Source organism: Amblyraja radiata, chromosome 3 (genome assembly GCF_010909765.2).
Source record: "Amblyraja radiata isolate CabotCenter1 chromosome 3, sAmbRad1.1.pri, whole genome shotgun sequence".
In the NCBI taxonomy this organism is placed as follows: Eukaryota; Metazoa; Chordata; class Chondrichthyes; order Rajiformes; family Rajidae; genus Amblyraja; species Amblyraja radiata.
In genome coordinates, this window is record NC_045958.1 from 24,229,953 (window position 1) to 24,256,104 (window position 26,152).

General features: G+C 45.2%; 1 long non-coding RNA gene across 1 annotated transcript; it reads right to left on the minus strand.

Annotated features, from left to right (window-relative positions):
• On the minus strand, positions 1 to 24,305 carry LOC116970646. The gene is made up of 3 exons (XR_004411229.1): positions 24,168 to 24,305; positions 15,850 to 15,854; positions 1 to 11 (listed from the first exon to the last, which is right to left on the minus strand). It is a non-coding gene; the product is annotated as an uncharacterized LOC116970646 (long non-coding RNA).
• Between the last annotated feature and the right edge of the window lie 1,847 nt (positions 24,306 to 26,152).

The window sequence follows — 26,152 nt, forward strand, 5'->3', positions numbered from 1 at the left end:
ACTTCAAAGCTCTGTGATTTCAAACCGTGTAACAGTTATTACTTCACTCACTGCCGAAGTCCTTGAGGGAGGAAGTGTGTTATCGTAATCAACCAATGAATCTGTTTGTAGAAAAGAAATTAAATTGCTCCCCTGGGCTTAAATTAAATATTTGCAGTCTGTAAAAAAAAAAAAAATGTGGTCTATAGGCACGTCCATTCTTTTAGCCGTCGACGTGGATGCTGCCCTGGTGGAGTGAGATTTGTACATGTTAGTGTTTATCCCAGCAGCTTTTAGCACCTGCTTGAGCCATCTCGAAATGGTTTGGCTCGTCACCCGACCATAAGGTTCTTTATGACTGACCCACAAGGCTTTTCATCTCCCTCGAATATTTTTGGTTGTGTCTATGTAGGATAGTAGGTGGGTCATGGCACATAACCGTGGTTCTGGCGGGTAAGCCAGACTGGATTAGGTGTTCCTGGTCTGCTCTGTTTGATCAGTCCCTGGATAACGAAAGAGATCTGGTCTGGAGCTGTGAGCATGCTGTCCAGTCGCAATAGGTGTAGTGACTGAACCCTCTGTGCAGATACAAGTGCCATCAACATGAGTGTTTTGAGCATAGATTGTTCCAGGTTGAGGGATCTGGCTGGTGGCCATCCTCTGAGGTATGTCAGGACCACACTGACATCCCATATATGGGTGTACCTTGGTCTAGGGGGTTAGAGTTGTAAATACCCTTCATTAGTTTGACCACCAGCGGGTGGGACCCCATGGCCTGTTGTCCTGGAGCTGGTTTTAAATAGACAGACAGGGCACTTCTAGCTGTGTTGATGGCTCTGTAGCTGAGTCCTTCATCGTGGTGAAGGTTCGTCAGGAATTCCAGTACGTTGGTAACTGTAGCGGTTGAGTAGGTAGTCCCTGTATCCAAGCAGTACTTCTCCCATTTTTTGATGCTGGACAAGTGCTGTTTTTAGTGGATGTTCGGAGGGATGCTGACATGGTGTCGACGGTTTGTTCTGATAATCCCAGTCCCAGAAGTGGTCTGTGCAGAATCTGCAACCCAGGAGTTTGATTTTTTCATGGCACGGGTGGCTTGTGCCCGACACTGGGTGTTAATAACTCTGGGTCACTGGGGAATACCATCGGAGTTTCAACATCCATGTCATGGAGTATTGGGAACCATGTAGGCCAGTCGGGTGCTATCAAAATACGTGAAGCAGAGTCCATTTGTATTGTGCGTAGTCCCCGACTGATGAGGCAGAAGGGAGGAAATGCATAGAAGAAGAATTTCCCCAATCCAGCGCGAACGCATCTACCGCTGCTGCCTCATGGTCTGGTTCCCAAGCGACATACATAGGTACCTGGTGATTTAGCCTTGATGCAAATAAATCGATGTCTGGCGTGCCATATTGCTGGATAACTTTTGCAAATTTTTTGGGGTTTAACATCCATTCGATGTTGTCATTAAATTTACGTGACCTGGTGTCTGCCACTGTATTTAGCTTACCTGGCAGGTAAGTTGCTGATAGTCAAATATGTCTTTCGACACACCATTGCCAAATTGTGTTGACCAACTTGTCGCATGATACCGATTTTATGCCGCCCATATGGTTAATGTAGGCCACCACCGTAGTATTATCTATTATTAACCATACATGCAAGTGATGCATATTTGATGCATATGATTTTAAACCATAGAAGTCACCCAACATCTCTAGATAATTAATGCCCAGTGTAAGTGGTAATGATGACTCTGGGTTAGTCCATCTACCACCTGTGCTGGATATGGAGTTAGTTGCTCCCCAGCCTTGAGCACTGGCATCTGTTTGGATAACTAACGTAGGGTTAGTGATGACAATAGGGCGGAAAACTATACCAAACGTTTTTTGCCCACCACTGTAGTTCTGATATGCTTCAGTGGGTAACTTCATGACACGATCATAATGACCTGTATGTCGTTTTGGTGCCTGTACCTTTGCTCTTTGTAAGTTTTGACAGTGCAAAGGTCCAAATTGTGTAGCCGGAAATGCTGCTACCATTTTCCCAATTACTCTGCTACTTGTCGAATAGTTGGGCGTTCGTTGACCATTAAATTGTTGCATGATTGTGCCAATTCAACTGTTTTGTCTCTTGGCAATGTTACAGTCACGTAGACTGAATTAATTGTGAAGCCCAAGTAGTCCATGATTGTGGATGGCTTCAACTTAGATTTATCTGGATGTAAGACAATCCCAGGGTTTCGAACAACTGTTTGGTAGCTGATACAGCTAACATAGTCAATTCCATGGCCTTGCCTACTATTAAGATATCATCAAGATATGCCATGACAATATGTTTTTGTCTTCTTAATATTGCCAGAGCTGGTTTTAGTATCTTGGTGAATAATCTTGGGCTGATGTGAACCCATTGGGTAACGCTTTAAACTGCCATAGCTGCCCCATCCAGGTAAATTTCAGGTATCTGCGATGATCCTTGTGAATGGTACTGAATAGTAAACATCTTTAAGATCAATGCTTGCCATGAAGTATCCTTTGGAAATTAGTTTTTGGCAGTAACAACCGTTTCCATTTTGAAATGTATATACTTAACAAACATATTTAGTGAAGTTAAGTCAATGATGATGCGACATCCACCATCTTTTTTGGGTTTAGTGAATATATTTGATACAAATTCCAAGGGTTCATGTTTTCCCCATGATACCCTTTGTAATTAGTCTCACCAGTTCAGCTTGCCCCTCTCGTTTCTTTAACGGAGAGGGAAAATACCCTCTGGGGTGAATGTTGAACTGGTGGCAATTTTTCTAGTATGAATTGTATTTTGACTTGAATTGAATCCTTTATTTGTCATTCAGACCTTTCGGTCTGAACGAAATGCTGTTGCCTGCAGCCATACATGTAATAATAACAAAACACAATAAACACAAATTAACATCCACCACAGTGAGTTCACCAAACACCTCCTCACTGTGATGGAGGCAAAAGTCTTAGAGTTACTGTCTCTTCCCTCCTCTTCTCCCTCTGCGCCGAGGCGATACCCCACCGGGCGATGGTAAGTCAGTCCCACTAATGCCATTGAGTATATACTGATCACTCGTGATAGTCTCCCGTGCTTCTTTAAACAGGTGTAATATCTCCCCCCTGTTAGTATTAAGCCCCTATTTTCTATACGCTGGTAGGAACCAGACCCACCTACCTCCATGGTTATGGTATTCTTCTGTTTCCTGCCGGTCCAACAAGTCTTGCACGTTGTCTGACGTGGCGGTGATGTTGAGGGGTGGCGCATTTTCCATGGGGTCTGCTCTGGGCCCTGGTCTAAAGAAGACTTTCGGTGATAGAATGTGGACCCCGAGCTTTCACCAGCCCCATATGGTAGACGTCGACTGATGGACGCGATGGGGTGCTGCTGCTTAGGAATTATCGTTTTTGGTTTGCTCGTCCCGGGGCCTGCCCTCATGAGACCGAAAGTTTTTTAAGGCCTCTTCCATATCCTTCATATGCTTTGTGAGGTTTTTGCCAAAGAGCAGTGGGCCTGGCTCAGTGGCTGGGGTTTGCACAACCCCGCAAATTTAGGATTTTATGGCAGGTCTTATGATTTGTTTACGAAGGTTGTGGTCATCTCCGTATTTGTCCACGGAACGAGCAAACGATGTGATGGCTAACGTCAGGAGCCTGAGGACCGCTGCAGTTTTAGCTCCTGGTTCCGAATGTTTGCCCCAACGTGCCCCCACTTTTGGCTGTTTACAGCCGGCACTTTAAGGGACTCACAGTTCTCTGGAGCTGTATACCTCATTGACCACCTCTCCTGTAGGGCCTTGAATGGCCTCCTGCACGTGGGGTTGCCACGTAGCGGTCCACCACACCTAGCAGCTCTTCCTGTTCCTGCACCTCTTGCATACTCCCGACATCTTCAGCCAGCTCTTCTTGACCAGCCCAGTCCTGGTCACCAAAGCTACCCTCGGTTAAGGAGGAAGCAATGGACAGTGCACAAGACACTGTGGAGGGAGTGCCTGAACTCCCCCTGCGAGAGCGCCCCTCACGAAGCGCATCTCGCTGGAGCTCCTGCTCCAGGAGCCGCTACATGCGGCTCATGCGGCTGTCTCCCCTCCCCGTGCGGGTGGAGAGACGTCCCCGTCCGAAAAGTCGGAAGCCACCGGCCGGACGCTTCTTCGGTAGCTTTACTTCCAGCCCGCTGCTCAGGCGTTAGCGGGACTGTGCTCGGCACGGTGTCGGGGAATAGCGGAGTGCCGGGTAAGCGGTCCTACCGCCATGTTGCTGCCCCCCCAGATGGAACGCTCCTCCGTGTAGTCGAGCGGGGGACAGGTTTGTCCAAGAGCCTTTCTTCTCTGCCTGAAAAGCAGAAGGCTCCCTGTGAAAGAAACCCCGACCTCAGAGCTTACCTGACGGTCCGTTCTTTCACCCCATAGCGGGAGCGCCTGACTCCCGATGCGGCCGCTGTTGCACTGCTGAACGCAATGCCGCGCATGCGTGCTGAGCGGGCTCTTCACGTAGTCACTCACGTGACTCCGAAGTAAAATGAGCAGGTTTGTAGGTTAATTGGCCTCTGTACATTATCCCTAGTGTGTAGGGAGTAGATGAGAACATGGAATAACAGATCTAGTGTGAAAGATTGATCGATGATCAGCATGGACTCGGTGGGCCTGTTTCCAAGCTGTATCTGAAAACTCTAAACTGACAAAGTGAAGAGAATTACTTTACAGGGAAAAAGATAAATAGCCAGGATTTTTCATCCAGTGGCTGATACGTCAAATGTACCTGTGTGAAGTACCTCTGTTGCTATTAACTGGGAAGCTAGGACTCAGTTGACTACATTGATGCAGTGAAACCTTCTGCAAGCAACTCAAACAGTAATTTAATGAGATATTGGATAACTTCCTGCATCTGTGAAACTGCAAGTGAGAGAGAAAGGCAGAGGAGGAAATGGATAGTAGATACTCTAGAAATTATGTTAAAGGTAAGTGGATCTAAAACATTTTTAAAGCAAGGTCTGGTCAAATTCATTTAAACATGTGTGCGATTCATCTTCACAAAGGATTTAATCCAGTGTCACCCGCAGAAGTGGGGTCACCTATAAAACATGGCAAGAATTCATGTTTGTAAACATATTCATTTCCTGAGGAGGTTTGGGGGCCCAGTTTACAGGTTTCCTACAATATTTAATTTGTTTGCATTAGAAAACAAATTATATTTGATTTCTACAGAATTATAGATAACATAATAATGTATACACAGGATAATACTTTGTGGATAATATACTGTGAAGCATTTTGTGACATTTTCAGATCATAAAAGAAAATAGCGTACCAAGGTGCAGTGAAAAGCATTTGTGGTGTGCTATCCATTCAGTGGAAAGACAATTCATGATTACATTCGAGCCATTTTTTTATTTTTATTTTTTTTTTTTTTTTTTACTTTATTGAACGTTAAAAAAATTGCTGTATAGGTACATGATAGGGAAATAACGTTTAGTGCAAGGTAAAGCCAGTAAAGTCTGATCAAAGATACTTTGAGAGTCACCAGTGAGGTAGATAGTAGTTTAGGACTGTTGTGTGGTTATAGTAGGATGATTCAGTTGCCTGATAACAGCTGGGAAGAAACTGTCCCTGAATCTGGAGGTGTGCGTTTTCACACTTCTATACCTTTTGCCTGATGGGAGAGGGGTGAAGATGGAGTGGCCAGGGTGCAACTCATCCTTGATTATGCTGCTGGCTTTACCGAGGCAGTGAGAGGTATACATGGAGTCAATGGAAAGGAGGTTGGTTTGTGTGATGGTCTGGGCTGCATCTACAATTCACTGCAATTTCTTGTGATCTTGGATGGAGCTGTTCCCAAACCAAGCTGTGATGCATCCCGATAAAATGCTTTATATGGTGCATCTGTAGAAGTTGGTGAGAGTTGTAGGGGACCTGCAGAACTTTCTAAGCCTACTAAGGAGTTTACAGGCATTGGTGTGCTTTCTTGGTCATTGCTTCAATATGGGTGGTCAAGGGGAAGTTGTTGGTGATATTGACTCCTAGGAATCTGAAGTTTTCAACCATCAATGTAAAGTGGGGCATGTGTACCACTTCGCTTGCTGAAGTCGATCACTCTCTCCTTCATCTTTCTGACATTGAGAGAAAGGTTGTTGTTTTGACACCAGGACATGAGGTTCTCGACCTCGTTCCTGCATTCCATCTCATAATTATTTGATATCCAAATGTTTTTGCATGGTACAATTCTTTTACATTTATGTAAAACGCAATCACCAAACTTTGCATGTGAAGAACATACTTCTACAAGTTCTCAATTATATCACTCAAGGAATGATGTACCTGTCTGTGTGCTGCAATGGCATCACCCCATTGGCAGAATCTATGCATGAATCTACTACATAATAAGAGTTTGTAAAATGGTACAAAAAGCTGGAGTAACTCAACGGGACAGGCAGCATCTCTGGAGAAAAGGAGTAGGTGATGTTTTGGGTCGAGACCCTTCATCAGACTGAGAGTCAGGGGAGAATGTCTAGAGATATGGAAGGGTAAGGTGTGAAAACAGATCAAAGCAGGCGATGATAAGGAAATGTAGAATGGTTCATTGTTAGCTGAGGGGAAGGTGACAAGGAGGCATACAATCGATAAAAATTAATCAGAAGGACTATGATGCTAGTTGGAGAACTAGGGTGGGGGAGGGACGGAGAGAGTAAAGTAAAGTAAAGTAAAGTAGCCTCTATTGTTGCCTTGCAGTCCTACATATAGTAAAAAATGGCAATAACGTACAAAAAACACAAATTAACATCCACCACAGTGAGTTGAATACTCCTCACTGTGATGGAAGGCAAAAGTCTTAAGTCTTTGTCTCTTCCCTTCTTATTCTCCCTTTGCGCCGAGGCGATCCAGGCTTCGGATGTTGTGACCCCGCCGGGCGATGGTAAGTAATGTCAGTCCCGCGGCTGAATCCAAGCTCCGCGAACAGGCCGGTTCAGCTCCGCGGCCCGGGTGGTCGAAGCCGCCGAAGCTTTGGCCCTCCAGTCCAGAGGACACAGCCAAAGATTATAGAGGATCTTTGGACACAGCTGTTGTCGCGGGAGCTCCGGAGAACAGGTCACCAACCTGCGAGCTCCCGACGATGTCGTCCACCGGGCCCGCGGCCGGTCCTCCGAGGTCGGATCGCTGTTTCCGCTGCCGCTGCCCCCTCCGAGGTCTGGTGGCTGCTGCCGCTGCCGCTGCCCGCTCCGAGGTCGGGTCGCCGCTGCCGCTGCCTGCTCCGGGGTCGGGTCGCCACAGCCGCTGCTTGCTCCGAGTTCAGGTCGCCACTGCCGCAGCCCCAGCTCCGAGGCCGCCAGCTCCGCTATTAGGCCTCGGCGCAGGCGGAGACGGAGACGGGGGATACGACAAGAGAAGTCGCATCCCCCCAAAATAAGAGACCAAAACCATGTTTTCTCCCCCCCACCCACACACAAACACAATAAACCAAAAATGAACTAAAACAAGACAAAAGAACAACACAAAAAAGAAAAAAAAAAAACAGACGGACTGCAGGCGAGCCACAGCTGCTAAGGCAGCGCCGCCATCTTTGAGCAAGGCATACTTGATATTAGAGAAATCAAATTTATACCGCTGGGTTGTAAGCTGCAAAAGCAAAATATGAGGTGCTGTTCCTCCAATTTGCATTGTGCTCACTATGACAGTGGAGGAGGCCCAGAACAGAAAGGTCAGTATGTGAATGGGAGGGGAAGATGGCACCATCTCCAAGTACTGGGGCAGGCTTTAAATGCAGATTTAGGGTCTGTTCCAGTAACTACTGCTTTGGGTGGCACCATGGCACAGCTGGTAGAGCTGCTATCTGTCTGGAATTTGCACGTTCTCCATGAGTGATCATCCTGACCCCTGTCTCTCGCCCTCTGTTCCTTTCATTGTTAATCTGCTCCCTCAGAATTCTCTGTGCACCATCTCTCTAGTAACCCCTACCTTTTATTGAACTTTCAATCTGCTCTCCAACCACTTCTGCAACAATTTCTCAGCCCACTCAATTTTCTTCTTGTTTAGTTATTATCATAACTAGAGCCAGGATGTTTAGGCGCTAAAAATCTCTGAAATAGGCAGGCAAAAAGGCATGAAAAAGGCACATTGACAAAAAAAGGCATAAAAAGGCATGTAATTCCACCCGCAAAATATGGTTAAAAATGATAAAAGAAAGGTATTCTACGTTAAATGACCAAAGTTGTCTGGTTACACGTAATTACAAGCATTTTTTTCAAATTATCTGGTGTTAAATTATGCTGCCTCTCAGACAGAATATCCTTCAGTTGTGAAAACTTATTTCTACCTCAGCTGAGGTCACTGGTGCATACCCAAAACAAGCTACAGACTTTATATTCATGTCGATATCTTGTGCATTACAACTACCTTTGAGAACTTTAGCTATGTTTTGTATTTCTTCAAGATCTTTGTTAGCTAAAATCACTCTCTCACATTTTCCTTGTATATCTTTACCTACATCGTCAGGAATTATACGGATATCGTCAGTTACTTTGTTGAAAACCTGCGAGTTATTCACTAATGTTTTGCCACATTTCTCAAGGGAAGTGATAGCTTGTGGGAAGTTTGCAAAATTGGAAGCAATAAACACAAGATCGTGGTGGAGGAACTTTTTCTGCATGATTTCACTGGCGATCCTGACTGCAGCAGATTCTTCTTCAAAACAGTTGACAAATTATTTTATGTTTTCGAAATTTGCAGCATAGTAGACTACAGCAGAGAGCCATGTACCCCACCTAGTCAAAACGGGCTGAGGAGGTAGCGGAATCTCGGGTGCCATTTCCTTGAATATGCTTTGAGGAAGATTTTCTTGACATTGGAAACTAGGCGATCGACATTTGGAAACAAACTATGTATGTGCTTGACAATTCTCTGAAGTCCTTGAGCTAATGGGGCATTTTCACGGGGCGAGTTGACGCAAGATGTCACCAGAGTGAAGAGGTCGTGGTCCAGCACGAGTCTCGCACGATATAACGGGTGTAGATAAAGAGTTCCCACGGTACTCGGCATTTCTGTTATTTGTGCGAGTGACTTGTCCGTTTCCCGAGCTTTCCCGTTAAATCTTGAATGAACATCGTGAACTACACGTGACACAAATGATGTAACTTTTTTTTTCACACACTATATATATCCTCCCTTGGTTGAATTGGCTCATTTGGAGACATATTTTACTGTGTATGTGGGAGACACAGATGGACTGAGCACAGTACCTCGGTCTTACTGTGTGTGGGAGAGGGGGAGAAAGAGACGTACACTCACAGAGGCAGAGTCTCTCAGCCTGTGTAAGAGGGAGGGAGAGAGAGAGAGAGGCACACACAAGGTGGATGTGAAATCTCACCTGCCTGTTTCAGTGACAGACACCCGCCGCCAGTAAATGAAGACACCCCCATCTGTCTCCCCCTCCTCTCCCTCGACTCCTCCACCTTTCCCTCCCAACTCCAGTCCCGTCCCGACCCCCTGGGAAACTGAATAGAGCAACAATATAGATATAGAAACTGAAACAATATAGAAACTGAATAGCGCAACATGGCAAAAACATCTCTGACACGCTTTACCCCCTTTCTTTGAGATTTTCTGGGAGCCATCTCTGCAAGTGTTCCTGTTAAAAAGATTATCCAACAATGACAATTAGGTGGGACATCCTCGAAGGACACATGTTCCCTTGTCGATATTTTTACTCACCTTCTGTCCCCTCTGTCCAGCTTCCGGGTTTACCGTTCGCAGGAGTTCCCACGCGCTATATCTCTAAAATCTGAAGTTAGGTAATGTCTAAAGGAACTGCAGACGCTGGTTAATGCTGGTTAATACGCACAGAAGGACACAAAATGTTGGTGTAACTCAGCAGGTAAGTCAGATCTGGGAAGAAAAACATAAAAAGCTGGAGTAAGTCAGCGGGTCAGGCAGCATCTCTGGAGAAAAAGAATAGGTGACGATTCGAATCGGAGCCCTTCTTCAGACAGCCTAATCGGAATTGAGTCTGAAGATGTGTCTCGTCCCGAAACATCAGCTTTTTTTCTCCAGAGATGCTGCTTGACTCGCTGAGCTACTCCAGCTTTTTGTGTCTGTCTTCGGTTTAAACCAGCATGTGCAGTTCATTCCTTACACGGGACTCTGTACAACATTGATTGGTAGCGTTCCGGACCCCTGGACCCGAGGACTCCGACCTGTATCTCTCAAAGAAGTACATGTGAAAAATTTCTCACGGACCATTAAAATGCGTAACCTTTCAGTAAAGTCCCTTTTAAAGTCCCTTTTTAAAGATTATAGTTATTTTCTTGAATCTCATTAACATCTCATGAATAAGTTGATGTCCATATGCGGATGCAAATCTTTATTTTTATTTATTTTTTAAATTCAATCCCACAGAAGATAATTTTTACTCACCTTCTGTCCCCTCTGTCCAGCTTCCGGGTTCACCGTTCGCAGGAGTTCCCACGGTACCCGCAAGAGTTATTACGGATATCGCACTGGCCACTACGTTCATATAATGTTGCAATACTCAACCACAAGTGTACAAGTCAATCTTGGAGAAATTCAAACTTTCTTGAATTTTCTCCCGAGTGACCAAGTTACACGATGACCTGCCGTTAGCGCTACGGTGGTCCACGGTGGTCCACGAATGCCGTACTGTTACCGCACGAGGTTCCCACGATGTTAAACTCCGGTTAACTCTTGCGTCAAGTCGCCCCGTGAAAAGGCCGCTTAAGCATGTCAAATGCAACATTTTGGGGGAATAAAACTTTAAGAGCACGAGCAGCTTTTTTCATGTTCGGAGCTGTATCAGTCACAAACAGAAAAACATTCTCGTGTTTTATATCTTCTGGCCAAAGATCAGTAAGTGAAGATGTAAACAACTGAGCAATAGTTGAGCTGTTTGACTTCTCCAATACTTCCAATGTCAACAAATACGCCTTTGATGGTTGACCTGCCTCCAGTGTACCGATGACCACATTGGCAACATATCTCCTCACAACATCGGTTGTTTCATAGTCCCCTTGATATGACCATAGTCCCCTTGATATGACCATAGTCCCCTTGCCCAAAAAACCCCACATTTCCAGCCTCAACGACTACCGGCCAGTCGCACTCACACCAGTGGTGATGAAGTGTTTTGAAAAACTGGTCCGGGGTCATATCACATCACTCCTGCCCCGAAGCTTTGACCCGCACCAGTTTGCGTACAGAGCGAATAGATCCACAGAGGACGCTGTAGCCACAGCCCTCCATGCTGCACTGTCCCACCTGGAGCAGCCGGGGAGCTACGTGCGGATGCTCTTTGTGGACTACAGCTCTGCCTTTAATACCATCCTTCCCCACAAACTGGTGGACAAACTGGGGGACTTGGGACTTCCACACTCCACCTGCATGTGGATAAATAGCTTCCTGTCAGCTCGCAGCCAGAGAGTCAGAGTGGGCCATCACACATCCACGGCCCTCAGCCTCAGTACCGGCTCTCCACAGGGCTGCGTGCTGAGCCCCCTGCTCTACACCATCTACACACATGACTGCACCCCCGCCCACCACAGCAACACCATTGTCAAATTTGCGGATGACACTACGGTGGTGGGACTCATCTCCGGGGGGGACGAGTACGCCTACCGGGATGAGGCGGAGCAGCTGACAGTGTGGTGTGGAGAAAATAACCTGCTCCTCAACACCTTAAAGACAAAGGAAATAATAATAGACTTCAGAAAGAATAAAACGGACATGGTACCATTAACTATCAGAGGGGACTGTGTGGAGAGGGTGGCGGATTTCCGCTTCCTGGGAATCCATATTGAGGAGGACCTGACGTGGAGCGTGAACACCTCTGCGCTGCTGAAAAAGGTCCAGCAGAGACTGCACTTCCTGAGGGTGCTCAGGAAGAATAACATCACTCAGAGACTGCTGCTGTCCTTTTATCGGTGCTCCATTGAGAGCATCCTAACATACTGTGTATGCGTATGGTACACCAGCTGCACAGCGGCTCAGAGGAAAGCGCTCCAGAGGGCCATTGACAACGCCCAGAGGATTGTCGGCTGCCCTCTACTTACCTTGGAGGACTTACACAGTTCCCGCTGCATCAAAAAATCCCAGAGTATTATAAAGGACATTTCCCACCCCGGACACTCCCTGTTTGAACTGTTACCGTCAGGCAGACGGTACAGATCTACAAGGACAAGGACAAACAGACTTAAAAACAGTTTTTACCCCACTGCTATAAAGGCACTAAATGTAGCCGCCAAGGAAGGCAGGGGCGATACATAATAAGAGACTGTGAAATCGACAGAAGGATGTAGGGCTGGGTGTTTATGCGTGCTATTTTCATGATATTTATTTTAGTTGTTTATCTTTTTTTAAATATTTTACCTTGTATGTATCGTTAGCTTTTAGAAATGTTTGAATGGTGCACTGACTGGCTGACATTTTACAATTTCGTTGTACATGGTTCATGTTACAATGACAATAAAGAAACTATTCTATTCTATTCTATTCATCTATTGAGATCCATATTATGTTGCATGCAACTTCAACTAATTTTCTGCACAACAATGTTGAAGTTGATGTCAACATAATTTTTCCGTAATTATGACTCGCTTGGTATATGTTCCTCTGTGTATTTCTCTAAAAAAACTCTGAGAGAATTGTTTTCCAATTTCCATGGAATGGAATTCCAGCATCAATGAATGCCTTGCACAGACCACTCGAAAACTCAGATCTGCGACTGGAGCCATCAGTAAATGTAGTGAGGAGACAAGCTTGGGTATTTTGCTTGTGTAGTCTACACCCCAGCGATATCACCATTGACTTCTCTAATTTTAGATAGCCCTTGTCTTCTCCCTCACCCTCCCCCTCACCCTTTCCAGCTCTCCTAGTCCTACTGTCTCTGCCTCTTCCTTTCTTTTTCCCAACTCCCCCCCCCCACATCAGTCTGAAGAAGGGTCTCGACCAGACACGTCGCCTATTCCTTCTCTCCATAGATGCTGCCTCACCTGCTGAGTTTCTCCAGCATTTTTTGGCTACCTACGATTTTTCCAGCATCTGCAGTTCTTTCTTAAATAGATCTTGGAGAAGGCTGAACCAGCGGGCAGCGGCACGAATGAATGAATGACCGACGGTGGCGCCCCCGGTTTCGCTCCGGTGGTGGAAATTTTCTTGTAAGTTATACTATGTTAACACGTTAATAATAACATTAATATTAATGTGTTAACATAGAAAACGTCATTGAAATTGACGGCGGCAGCGACCCGACTTCGGAGGTTCGGCCGCGGGCCCAGTAGACGACATCGTCGGGAGCTCGCAGGTCACAGGTTGGTGACCTGTTTTTCTGGAGCTTCCGCGGCAACAGCTTCTTCCGCTGGATTGGAGAGCGGCAGCTTCGACCACCCCGGGCCGCGGAGATTGAACCAGCCCGTTCACGAAGCACAGTTGGGCCGTGGGACTAAAGCACCATCACCCGGTGGGGGTCACAACATCGGAGGCCTGGATCGCCTCAGCGCAGAGGGAGAACAAGGAGGGAAGAGACAAAGACTTAAGATTTTTGCCTTCCATCACAGTGAGGAGGTGTCGGGTGAACTCACTGTGGTGGATGTTAAATTTGTGTATTATTGTGTGTTTTGTTACTTTATTATATGTATGACTGCGAGGCAACAACATTTCATTCAGACCGAAAGGTCTGAATGACAATAAAGTTTCCAAGATCCAAGAAATCACGGTACAACTAGAGAAAATAACACGACCTTTGAGCAAAACGGCAAAAAAAGGCTGATTTAGGCACTCGATCGTGAAAAAGGCATTATCCTGGTGAAATCATCAAAAAAGGCATGAAAAGGCACATGGCATTTATGGCAAAATCCTGGCTCTAATCATAACCAACCTCAGCCCCAATTCCCCAACACCCCACTCCCCCCCGATCTCACATGCCTTGATATTTTTTGCAGATAGTGAAGAAATGATAAACTGATGTAAATCCCTTCTAAGCAGCATCTCTTTACACATTGCAAAGAATCAAATTCACTTTATAAGGGCACAAAGACAGGGTTCATGTTATATATTGAAATTTTAAAAAAGACTGATAAAATACACTTTAACAAAGAATTGTTGTGGCGTCATCTCTGTATATATATTGGCCATCAGTGTGTTGCAAAATGACATCAAGATAAAGTTACAACTGATAAAATAGTAAGTATTTGCAAAGAAAAAGGCTGCCAAGGATATAAGAGAAGCATTTATTTATCACAGTTACTAAAAGTAATGAATGTTTAACTACAAATGTACTCTGCTGCAAAGATCACCATTTGCGATCCTTTCACCGGAGGTAGTGCAGTCGGTATTTGTGTGACTCACTTTGACAAAGGACAGCTTTAAGATGGAATAGGGAAGTAGTAATTTTAGGCTATCATTGTGTTGTTTCCTGATAACAACCTTGAAAGAATCATGAAAGGGATTTGCTGTGATGGGGACTGCTGACTGCATGCAAGTCAATGGATATTTTTATGGCAGAGATAGATAGGTTTTTGATTAGTATGGGTGTGAGTGGGGTTAGGAGGGAGAGATAAATCAGCCATGATTTAATGGCAGAGATGGGTCATGAATGAATGGCCATGATTCATGGGCTAAATAATCTAATTCTGTTCCGCTCACTTATGAAATTTAACCCAATTTTCCCACATTCTTCTTTTGGTTATGGAATTATTTGTGGGATTTATTTATGATTAAACCTGCATTAGCAACACATAGAACCCTCCTCCAGTATGAGGGGAACATCCACCACCAAATCTCTGATATTTAAAGCAATGCTTGTTGTAAGGACATTTCTATTGAGTGATTAAACCTGATGGCATGGGTGCTGTAGAATTTCTTGTTAAGGCAGCTTACCTATGAGCCTTATGAAGGGAGGAACTTCAGGTGCTGGTTTACACCGAAGATAGACAAAATGTTGGAGTAACTCAGCGGGACAGGCAGCATCTCTGGAGAGAAGGAATGGATGATGTTTCGGGTCGAGGCCATTCTTCAGTCTGACTCTAGCACTTTGTGTTTAGCTTCGGTATAAATCAGCATCTGCAGCTTCATTCACCAGACAAAAACTCAGTAAATATGCTAACAGGCATGTAATGAAATAATGTGTAAGAAAGAATTACAGATGCTGGTTCAAATCGAAGATAGACATAAAATGCTGGAGTAACTCAGCGGGACAGGCAGCATCTCTGGAGAGATAAAATGGGTGACGTTTTGTGTCGAGAAGGGACTCGATGTGAAACGTCAACCATTCCTTCTCTCCAGAGATGCTGCCTATCCCGTTCAGTTACTCTGACTCTGGGATGGGTGTCTCACATAGAAACATAGAAAATAGGTGCAGGAGTAGGCCATTCGGCCCTTCGAGCCTGCACCGCCATTCAATATGATCATGGCTGATCATCAAACTCAGTATCCTGTACCTGCCTTCTTTCCATATCCCCACAAGGACTACATCTAACTCCCTCTTAAATATAGCCAATGAACTGGCCTCAACTACCTTCTGTGGCAGAGAATTCCAGAGATTCACCACTCTCTGTGTGAAAAATGTTTTTCTCATCTCGGTCCTAAAAGATTTCCCCCTTATCCTTAAACTGTGACCCCTTGTTCTGGAATTCCCCAACATCGGGAACAATCTTCCTGCATCTAGCCTGTCCAAACCCTTAAGAATTTTGTAAGTTTCGAAAACCCCCCCCCCCCCTCAATCTATAAATTCTAGCGAGTACAAGCCAAATCTATCCAGTCTTTCTTCATATGAAAGTCCTGACATCCCAAGAATCAGTCTGGTGAACTTTCTCTGTACTCTCTCTATGGTAAGAATGTATTTCCTCAGATTAGGAGACCAAAACTGTACGCAATACTCCAGGTGTGGTCTCGCCAAGACCCTGTACAACTGCAGTAGAACCTCCCTTCTCCAATACTCAAACCCTTTTGCTATGAATGCTAACATACCATTCGCTTTCTTCACTGCCTGCTGCACCTGCATGCCTAATTTCAATGACTGGTGTACCATGACACCCAGGTCTCATTGCATCTCCCCTTTTCCTAATCGGCCACCATTCAGATAATAGTCTACTTTCCTGTTTTTGCCACCAAAGTGGATAACCTCACATTTATCCACGTTATACTGCATCTGCCATGCATTTTCCCACTCACCCAGTCTATCCAAGTCACCTTGCAGCCTCCTAGCATCCTCCTCACAGCTAACACTGCCGCCCAGCTTCGTGTCATCCGCAAACTGTGAGATGTCGCATTCAATTCCCTCGTCCAAATCATTAATATATATTGTAAATAGCTGGGGTCCCAGCACTGAGCCTTGCGGTACCCCACTAGTCACTGCCTGCCATTGTGAAAAGGACCCGTTAACTCCTACTCTTTGCTTCCTGTCTGCCAGCCAGTTCTCTATCCACATCAATACTGAACCCCCAATACCGTGTGCTTTAAGTTTGTATACTAATCTCTTATGTGGGACCTTGTCGAAAGCCTTCTGAAAGTCCAGATATAACACATCCACTGGTTCTCCCTTATCCACTCTACTAGTTACATCCTCGAAAAATTCTATAAGATTCGCCAGACATTATTTACAGTACCTTTCATAAACCCATGCTGACTTTGTATAATGATTTTACCACTTTCCAAATGTGCCGCTGTCCCATCTTTAATAGCTGACTCTAGTAGTTTACCCACTACCGATGTTAGACTAACTGGTCAGTAATTCCCCGTTTTCTCTCTCCCTCCCTTTTTAAAAAGTGGGGTTACATTAGCTACACTCCAATCCTCAGGAACTACACCAGAATCTAAAGAGGTTTGAAAAATTATCACTAATGCATCCACTATTTCTGGGGCTACTTTCTTAAATACTCTGGGATGCAGCCTGTCTGGCCCTGGGGATTTATCGGCCTTTAATCCATTCAATTTACCTAACACCACTTCCCGGCTAACCTGGATTTCACTCAGTTCCTCCATCTCATTTGACCCCCGGTCCCCTGCTATTTCCAGCAGATTATTTATGTCTTCCTTAGTGAAGACAGAACCAAAGTAGTTATTCAATTGGTCTGCCATGTCCTTGTTCCCCATGATCAATTCACCTGTTTCTGACTGCAAGGGACCTACATTTGTTTTAACTAATCTTTTTCTCTTCACATATCTATAAAAACCTTTGCAGTCAGTTTTTATGTTCCCTGCCAGTTTTCTTTCATAATCTATTATCCCTTTCCTAATTAAGCCCTTTGTCCTCCTCTGCTGGACTATGAATTTCTCCCAGTCCTCTGGTAGGCTGCTTTTTCTGGCAAATTTGTATGCTTCATCTTTTGTTTTGATGCTATCCCTGATTTCCCCTGTTATCCACGGATGCACTACCTTCCCTGATTTAGTCTTTTGCCAAACTGGGGTGAACAATTGTTGTAGTTCATCCATGCAGTCTTTAAATGCCTTCCATTGCATATCCACCGTCTACCCTTTAAGAATCAATTGCCAGTCTATCTTGGCCAATTCACGTCTCATACCCTCAAAGTTTCCTTTCTTTAAGTTCAGAACCCTTGTTTCTGAATTAATTATGTCACTCTCCATCCTAATCAAGAACTCAACCATATTATGGTCACTCTTGCCCAAGGGGCCACGCAGAACAAGACCGCTAACTAACTCTTCCTCATTACTCAATACCCAGTCTAGAATAGCCTGCTTTCTCGTTGGTTCCTCTACATGTTGGTTTAGTAAACTATCCCGCATACATTCCAAGAAATCATCTTCCTCAGCATCCCAGCCAATTTGATTCACCCAATCTATACGTAGATTGAAGTCACCCTTTATAACTGTTTTACCTTTGTTGCACGCATTTCTAATTTCCTGGTTGATGCCATCCCCAACTCCACTCCTACTGTTAGGTGGCCTGTACACAACTCCCACTAGCATTTTCTGCCCCTTAGTGTTTCGCAGCTCTACCTATATCAATTCCACATCCTCCAAGCTAATGTCCTTCCTTTCTATTGCGTTTATCTCCTCTCTAACCAGCAACGCTACCCCACCTCCTTTTACTTTCTGTCTATCCCTCCTGAATATTGAATATCCCTGGATATTCAGCTCCCAGCCTTGGTCTCCCTGGAGCCATGTCTCCGTGATCCCTACTATATCAAAGTCATTAATAGCTATCTGCAATTTCAACATCCACCTTATTACGAATGCTCCTTGCATTGAGATACAAAGCCTTCAGGCTTGTTTTTACAACACTTACCCCATATACAATTATGTTGAAAACTGGCCCTTTTTGATTTTTGCCCTGGATTTGTCTGCCTGCCACTTTTACTTTTCACCTTGTACCTATTGCTTCTACCCTCATTTTACACCCCTCTGTCTCTCTGCTCACACATTTAAGAAACCCTTTCCCTTTAACTCCATCCTCGACTATCCCATTTGACACCCCACCCCTCTTATTCAGTTTAAAACCACCCGTGTAGCAGTGGCAAACTTGCCTGCCAGAATGCTGGTCCCCCAACTGTTAAGATGCCATCCGTCCCTTTTGTACAGTTCCCCCTTACTCCAAAACAGATCCCAGTGATCCAAGAATCTAAATCCCTGCCCCGTGCACCAGTTCCTCAGCCACACATTCATGTCCCGTATCTCCCTGTTCCTGCTCTAGCCAGCACGAGGAACTGGAAGCAAACCGGAGATAACAACCCTGGAGGTCCTGCTTTTCAGCATTATTCCGAGCTCTCTTAAGTCACGCTGCAGAATATTCATCCCCTTCTTTCCGACATCGTTTGTGCCGACATGCACTACCACTTCCGGCTATTCACCTTCGCCCTTGAGGATTTTCTGTACTCTGTCCATGACATCCTGGATCCTGGCACCAGGAAGGCAGCACACCATCCTTGAATCCCGTCTGTTGCCGCAGAAACCCATGTCCGTACCTCTCACAATGGCGTCTCCCACTACAATGGCGTTGCCTGACGTTGGCCTCTTTGGTTTTGGCTCAAGAGCCCTTTTTGCTTCGCAAGCCAGTCCGCCGCTCAGTGTAATAACATCTTCTGTCCCGACAGCTTGTAAGTGGGTGAACCTGTTCACAAGTGGTACAACACCCGGGGACGTTTGCATTCTATGCTTCCCTCTCTTTCTCACCGTCACCCACTCTTCCAGTACCTTAGGTGTAACAATCTTACTGTAGGACTTGTCGAGGAACGACTCAGTTTCTCTGACGAACCTGAGGTCATCCACTTGCTTCTTCAGTTCCCCAACACGGTCCTCAGGGGCTGTACCTGGATCACGCTGGGCTGGGTGGGGTTGTGGTGGCGGGGGTTGTGGGCGGCGGGGTGTGTGAGCGGTGGGGTGTGTTCATGGAGGGTGTGTGTGGGCGATGGTGGGTGTGTGCGGGGGGTGGGTGTATGTGGGCGGAGGGGAGTGAGCTCAGAGAAAAGGCGGGGGAAGAGGCATGGGGGGGAGGGGGCATCAAGGGGGGGGGGGAGGAGCCAGCATGGGGGAGCCTGAGGGGTCGTGGCTGGAATTGGCAGTGCTATGGGGACTCCCAGCGGGCGCTGATCGCTGGTCGTTCTCCACCGCCGGGATCAGAGTCTCCGCTTTCTGTTTGGCGACATCGGCGACATCTCTGACTGGGCTGCGTGTCCCACGCTGAGCTGGGTGGGGTCTTCTACGCTGGGCTGCTACTTGGAGCGGGGTAGGTGCTTGGGGTGGGGCAGCTACTTGGGGCGCGGCTAGGCTGCTTCGGGTTCCTCCGAAAGTCCGGTTGGAAACCTCCGCCGTCTTTCCTCAGCTCCAGTAAAGACACGATGACGCAGGAATGGGCGGACCATCCCGGGGAGTGGCAGGGGAAGAGACTAATCCACGTGCGCTGACTGGCAGGAGATGAGATCGATCTGCGCACACGCCTTTTTCAGATTTTTCAACCTCGCTAAATTTTACGACATTCAACCGATCGGAATGAAACTTGGCGCACTCGCAGCACAGGAGAACGCTGAGTGAACTGGTGAAAATTCATAGTGCTATCGCAAACCGTTTTTGTGCAAATAGAAATACCGCCAAACCGGAGATAGATAGATAGATAGATAGATAGATAGATAGATAGATAGATAGATAGATAGATAGATAGATAGATAGATAGATAGATAGATAGATAGATAGATAGATAGATAGATAGATAGAAAGATAGAAAATAGATTTTTATTTTGTTTCAGTGTGAGCTTCAAATTGAAGATTAACTGTTAGGAACATAGGAGCGGTACTGAAAGTTGGTGAGGGGAGGATTTGGAGGTGGAGATGGATAGGGTTCTGGTCAAGCATCAGAGATGGGCTTGGACAAGATAAAGGATCTGAGTAGTTGGTGGGAGGGCCGTATCTGCAATCGATAGGGAAAAGACTAGCTACTGGGTATAGGGGATGAGAGATCAGGAGGTCTGTAAAACAGTGAGTTTGCCTGTTGGAGATTTGTGGAGGAGAATAATGGGGAGGAGAATGGTAGGTAGGGTATTAGCCAGACAGCAGTCAGTGGTTGGTTTGGCAAGTTGGTGGTCTGGGGGCTGAGAGGCAAATATTTCAACCTGAGAATAGGGATCATCAGCAGCGCAATGTGGTGGGAGTGCAGGGACAGTCTTTGTGATGGTAAGTATGTTATATATGGAGGCCATTTTGGGATTCCACAGGCTGTGACACATTCAGGTGGATATCCACTGACTTGGCCTCTATAGACTTCTGCGGCAAAGAATTCCACAGATCCACCATCCTCAGACTAAATTAATTTCTTCTCATGGCCTACATTGTCCATGGGCCATGTAGTTGCGGGTAAAAATCTTTGAAGAGCATTTCAGATGTGCATTCTATGCTACAGGTTGGTGTTGTCTGTGCCGGAAATGTGAGACATACAGAGGGCAAAGGATGAAAGTGGCATGATTCATGCAGCTCACTGTCTGTCTGCAATTTTGCTGCAACACTTTGATATTCTTTGTACTTTACTTGTTATTGAAATTGACCACAAGCTGCACAAAACCACTATGCTTCATGATCCAATTTATTTTCTTAAACTATACCAGGTATGAAAGGATTATAGCAACCCTGCTGTTAAAAAGAGCAACCATTTATTAGGACATTTATTAGAGCAACAAAAACTTTCATTTATCACATGAACTCAATTACACTTGGGAAAGGCTATTTCGTTCACTTCAATTTGACATCTAGAGAGAGCATAAATTTCACATGTTGCAACATTTATTGCTTCTCATATTATTGTAGAATGTTCTACTCCACTATTCTATCTGTAATTGTGCAGAACTATTAATTGTATCAGGCACTCTTTGCATGAAGAATTCCTGAAATACGTTCCAAGTTTTTATTGCAATAATTTGAATCTGAATCTACTTATAACCATATATAACCATAAAACCCATCTCGGCCCTTCTAGTCCATGCCGAAAACTTATTCTCAGCGCTGTATAAAGCGAACTCAGCGCTGTATAAATTGTGTATAAATTGTTAACTTTTCTACAAAGTAATTAATCTAGAATTCTGTCAACTCAATAGCTTCCTTTCTTGTTTTGCTGTTCACACACTACTTACAGTCCCAGTTCTAGTTCAGTTCATTATATAACCATATAACCATATAACAATTACAGCACGGACACAGGCCATCTCGACCCTTCTAGTCCGTGCCGAACACGTATTCTCCCCTAGTCCCATATACCTGCGCTCAGACCATAACCCTCCATTCCTTTCCCGTCCATATAACTATCCAATTTATTTTTAAATGATAAAAACGAACCTGCCTCCACCACCTTCACTGGAAGCTCATTCCACACAGCCACCACTCTCTGAGTAAAGAAGTTCCCCCTCATGTTACCCCTAAACTTCTGTCCCTTAATTCTCAAGTCATGTCCCCTTGTTTGAAACTTCCCTACTCTCAGTGGGAAAAGCTTATCCACGTCAACTCTGTCTATCCCTCTCATCATTTTAAAGACCTCTATCAAGTCCCCCCTTAACCTTTTGTGCTCAAAGGAGGGATGAGACAGAGTGGGAGGTTGAACAAGAGATAATGAGAAGGTGAGTCAGAGAGGAGGAGATGTGAAATGTGAGTTGCCCAGTAGAGTTTAGTTGAAGCGTGGAGTGCACAATAGAGATTATTGAAGTAGGGAAGGCTGATTCATGGATATATTTGACAAAAAACAATGAGAAAAAGAAAAATACATCAGATAGAATTTGGGGAGGATAACAATGTTAGGAATGTAGCATTTAGGAATTGTGTGATTACAAGCTGCTGATTCCTAATCAGTATAAACTGATGTACTTAGAACCACAAATGGACCATTGTGAAAGTTGAATCAAGAGCAACGAGAGACAATAAACATAATATCAGTCGCAGTAAAAGAGAGATGGGAAAAGAACAATATTGGATGTCTGATGAAGGGTACTTCAGCAGAAAGGTACTCAAGCATTTTGTGTCTATCTTCAGTATAAACCAGCACCTGCAGATCCTTCCTACACACCAATATTGGATGGTCATAAGGTCATTAGGTTATAAGTGAAAGGAGTAGAATTAGGCCATTTGGCCCATCAAGTCTACTCTGTCATTCAATCATGGCTGATCTATATCTCCCTCCTAACCCCATTCTCCTGCCTTCTCCCCATAACCCATGACACCTGTACTAATCAAGAATCTAGCTATCTCCGCCTTAAAAAATAATCTAGCTATCTCTGCCCCATTGACTTGGCCTCCACAGCCTTCAGTGGCAAAGAATTCCATAGATTCACCACCCTCCAACTAAAGAAATTCTTCCTCATCTTCCTGAAGGAATGCCCTTTATTTCTGAGGCTATGACCTCTAGTCCTAGACTCTATCACTAGTGGAAACATCCTCTCCATATCCACTATCCAAGCCTTTCACGATTCGGTATGTTTCAATGAGGTCCCCCCACAATTTTCTAAACTCCAGCGAGTACAGGCCCAGTACTGACAAATGCTCATTATAGGTTAACCTACTCATTCCTGTGATCTTCCTTGTAAACCTCCTCTGGACCCTATCCAGAGCTAGCACATCCTTCCTCAGACATGGTGCCCAAAATTGCTCACAATACTCCAAATGCAGCCTGACCAGCGCCTTATAGAGCCTCAGCATTACATCCCTGTTTTGTATTCTAGCCCTCTTGAAATAAATGCTAGCATTGCGTTTGCCTTCATTGCTGCTGATTTCACTTGCAGATTAACTTTGTGGGAATCCAGCACCAGCACTCCCAAGTACCTTTGCACCTCCAATTTCTGGATTCTCTCCCCATTTAGAAAATAGTCTACGCCTTTATTCCTACTAACAAAATGCACTATTCCACACTTTACTACACTATATTCCATCTGCCACTTCTCTGCCCATTCTCCCAATCTATCCAAGTCCTTCAGCAGAGTCCCTGTTTTCTCTACACTACCTGCCCCTCCACCCATTTTCATATCATTGTTACCGACTGCACAACAGGCAGAAATACAACGTTTGCTATTTATTGACAACAAGCTGGCAGTTGGAGATGTTGGTTAAATTTAACTCAGAGGTCAAAAGCCAAATAAATAGCATTGTTTTTTTTAAATCAGTTTTTACATAGTAAGTATATCACAGTAAGTAATGGAGGAAACATACCAATGCACCCATGCAGAACTCATGCACCTCTTTTATTAACTTCTACCCTCCCCTCAAATTCACCTGGACTGTCTCTGACACTTCTTTGTTTCCATCACGGGTCTACTTGAAACCTACCTACCCCCACAGTTACCTTGACTATACTTTCTCCCACCCTGCCTCTTGCCAAGACTCTAACCCCTACTCTCAATTCCTCCATCCCCACCGCTTCTGCTCCCAAAAGAGATCCTCATTCTTTTGTGAATGTGGCCCCCCCCCTGCTGTCATAGATGAAACCCTCACCCATATCTCGCTCCCTCTCTCCTTAGATGAAGCAAGGACAGGGTTCCTTACCTTTCATCCCACCAGTCTCCGCATCCAACACATTTCCGTCACCTGCAATGTGATCCCATGACTAATCACATCTTCCCATCTCTACCCTTTCCTCCTTCCATGGAGACCACTCCCTCAGCAACTCCTTGGTTCACTTATTCCTTATCACCCAATCCATGCAGGAGATGTAATACCTGCCCTTGTACCTCCTCCCTCCACTCTATTCAGGGACCTTGCGAGTCCTTCCAGGTGAGACAAAGGTTCATATGCACCTCCTCTAGCATCATCCACTGCATTTGGTGTTCCTAATGTGGGCTCCTGTACGTCGGCGAGGCAAAGTGTAGACTCGGCGGCTGTTTCACTGAACACTTGTGCTTGACTGCCAAGGCCTACTGGATCTCCCAGTTGCTAACCACTTTTACTCAACTTCCCAGTCCCATACTGACCTTTCTGTTCTAGGTCTCCTCCATTGTCAGAGTGAGCCCACACGGAAATTGGAGGAACAGTGCCTCCTATTTCACTTCAGTAGCCTACAACTCGATCGATTGGCCAAGTGGGTTGAGGAACGGTTGATGGAATTTAATACAGAGAAGTGTGAGGTGTTGCATTTTGGGACGTCGAACAAGGGCAGGACCTACACAGTAAATGGTAGGCCTCTGGGTGGTGTTGTGGAGCAGAGGGGTCTAGGAGTACAGGTGCATGGTTCCTTGAAGGTGGAATCTCAGGTAGATAAGGTGGTCAAAAAGGCTTTTGGCACATTGGCCTTCATCAGAGTATTAAGTATAGAGGTTGAGAGGTCATGTTGCAGTTGTATGACATTGATGAGGCTGAATTTAGTGTATGGTGTTCAGTTCTGGGCACCATGTTATAGGAAAGATGTTGTCAAGCTGGAAAGGGTACAGAGAAGATTTATGAGGATGTTGCCAGGACTGAAGGGTCTGAGTTATAGGGAGAGGTTGAGTAGGCTGAGACTATTTCGTTGGAGTGCAGGAGGATGAGGGGTGATCTTATAGAGGTGTATAAAATCATGAGAGGAATAGATCGGGTAGATGCACTTGCCCAAAGTAGGTGAATTGGGGACCAGAGGCCATAGGTTTAAGGTGAAGGGGGAAAATTTAATAGGAATTAAAGGGGTAGCTTTTTCACACAAATGGTGGTGGTTTATGGAGCAACTTGCCAGAGGAGGTAGCTGAGGCTTGGACTATCCCAACGTTTAAGAAACAGCTAGAAAGGTACATGGATTGGACAGGTTTGGAAGGATATGGACCAAACACAGGCAGGTGGGACTCATGTAGCTGGGACATGTTGGGCGGTGTGGGCAAGTTGGGCCGAAGGGCCTGTTTCCACACTGTATCACTATGACTCTATGATTCTAACCCAGCGGTATGAATGTTGAATTCTCCAATTTTAGCTAACTTCTGCAAACATCTCCCTCCCCTTTTTCTCTCTTCCCTCCTTTTCCTCGACTAAATGTCCGTTAACCTGTTCCACAGTTCAAAATGATGTATCCCTCTTCGATTCGCACTGACTCTAGCCAACAACCGGCCTGTCCGGGAATCTCCTTGATTGAGGACAACTTTTGCCGGCCCTAATTTGTCATTTCCTTTTCCTTGCTTCCAGATCCAAGCCCCCCAACCACCGCACTCCTTCTCGCACCAGTCCATTATTATTGGTCTGAAGAAGGGTCCCAACCCTAAACGTTATCTATCTTTCGGTCTAACCATTTATATTGTGGTGTAATTCAACAATAATAGAAACCAAATAGTGCAGCTCTTCCAAATTTGGGATTTTAAAATATTTTTTTCTGTCAGGATTCATTATGATGGTGGTAAAATTATACAGAGACTAACAATTAGAAAAGCAAGATGGAGACACACGAGACTGCAGATGCTGCAGTCTCAAGCAAAACACATAATGGTGAGGAACTCAATGGATCGGACAGCAATGGACAGGCCATTCTCTCCACAGCTACTGCGTGACCCACTTAGTCGCTCCAGCAATTAGTAAAGCTATATTACTGGGCTATACAGGCAGGCCAAAAGACCAATTCTGTTGAAAGGCTGAAATATTGACTGGGTCTCTTTCCAACGATCTTGCCTGACCTGCTGAGATTTTCCAGCATTTTAGTTTTTGTTCCAAGAAATTGCTGATTATTCATCCCTTCAGAAGTGTGGCAAACCCATTCTCAGTGCCAGGCGTTGTTGCTTTTATTTGCTG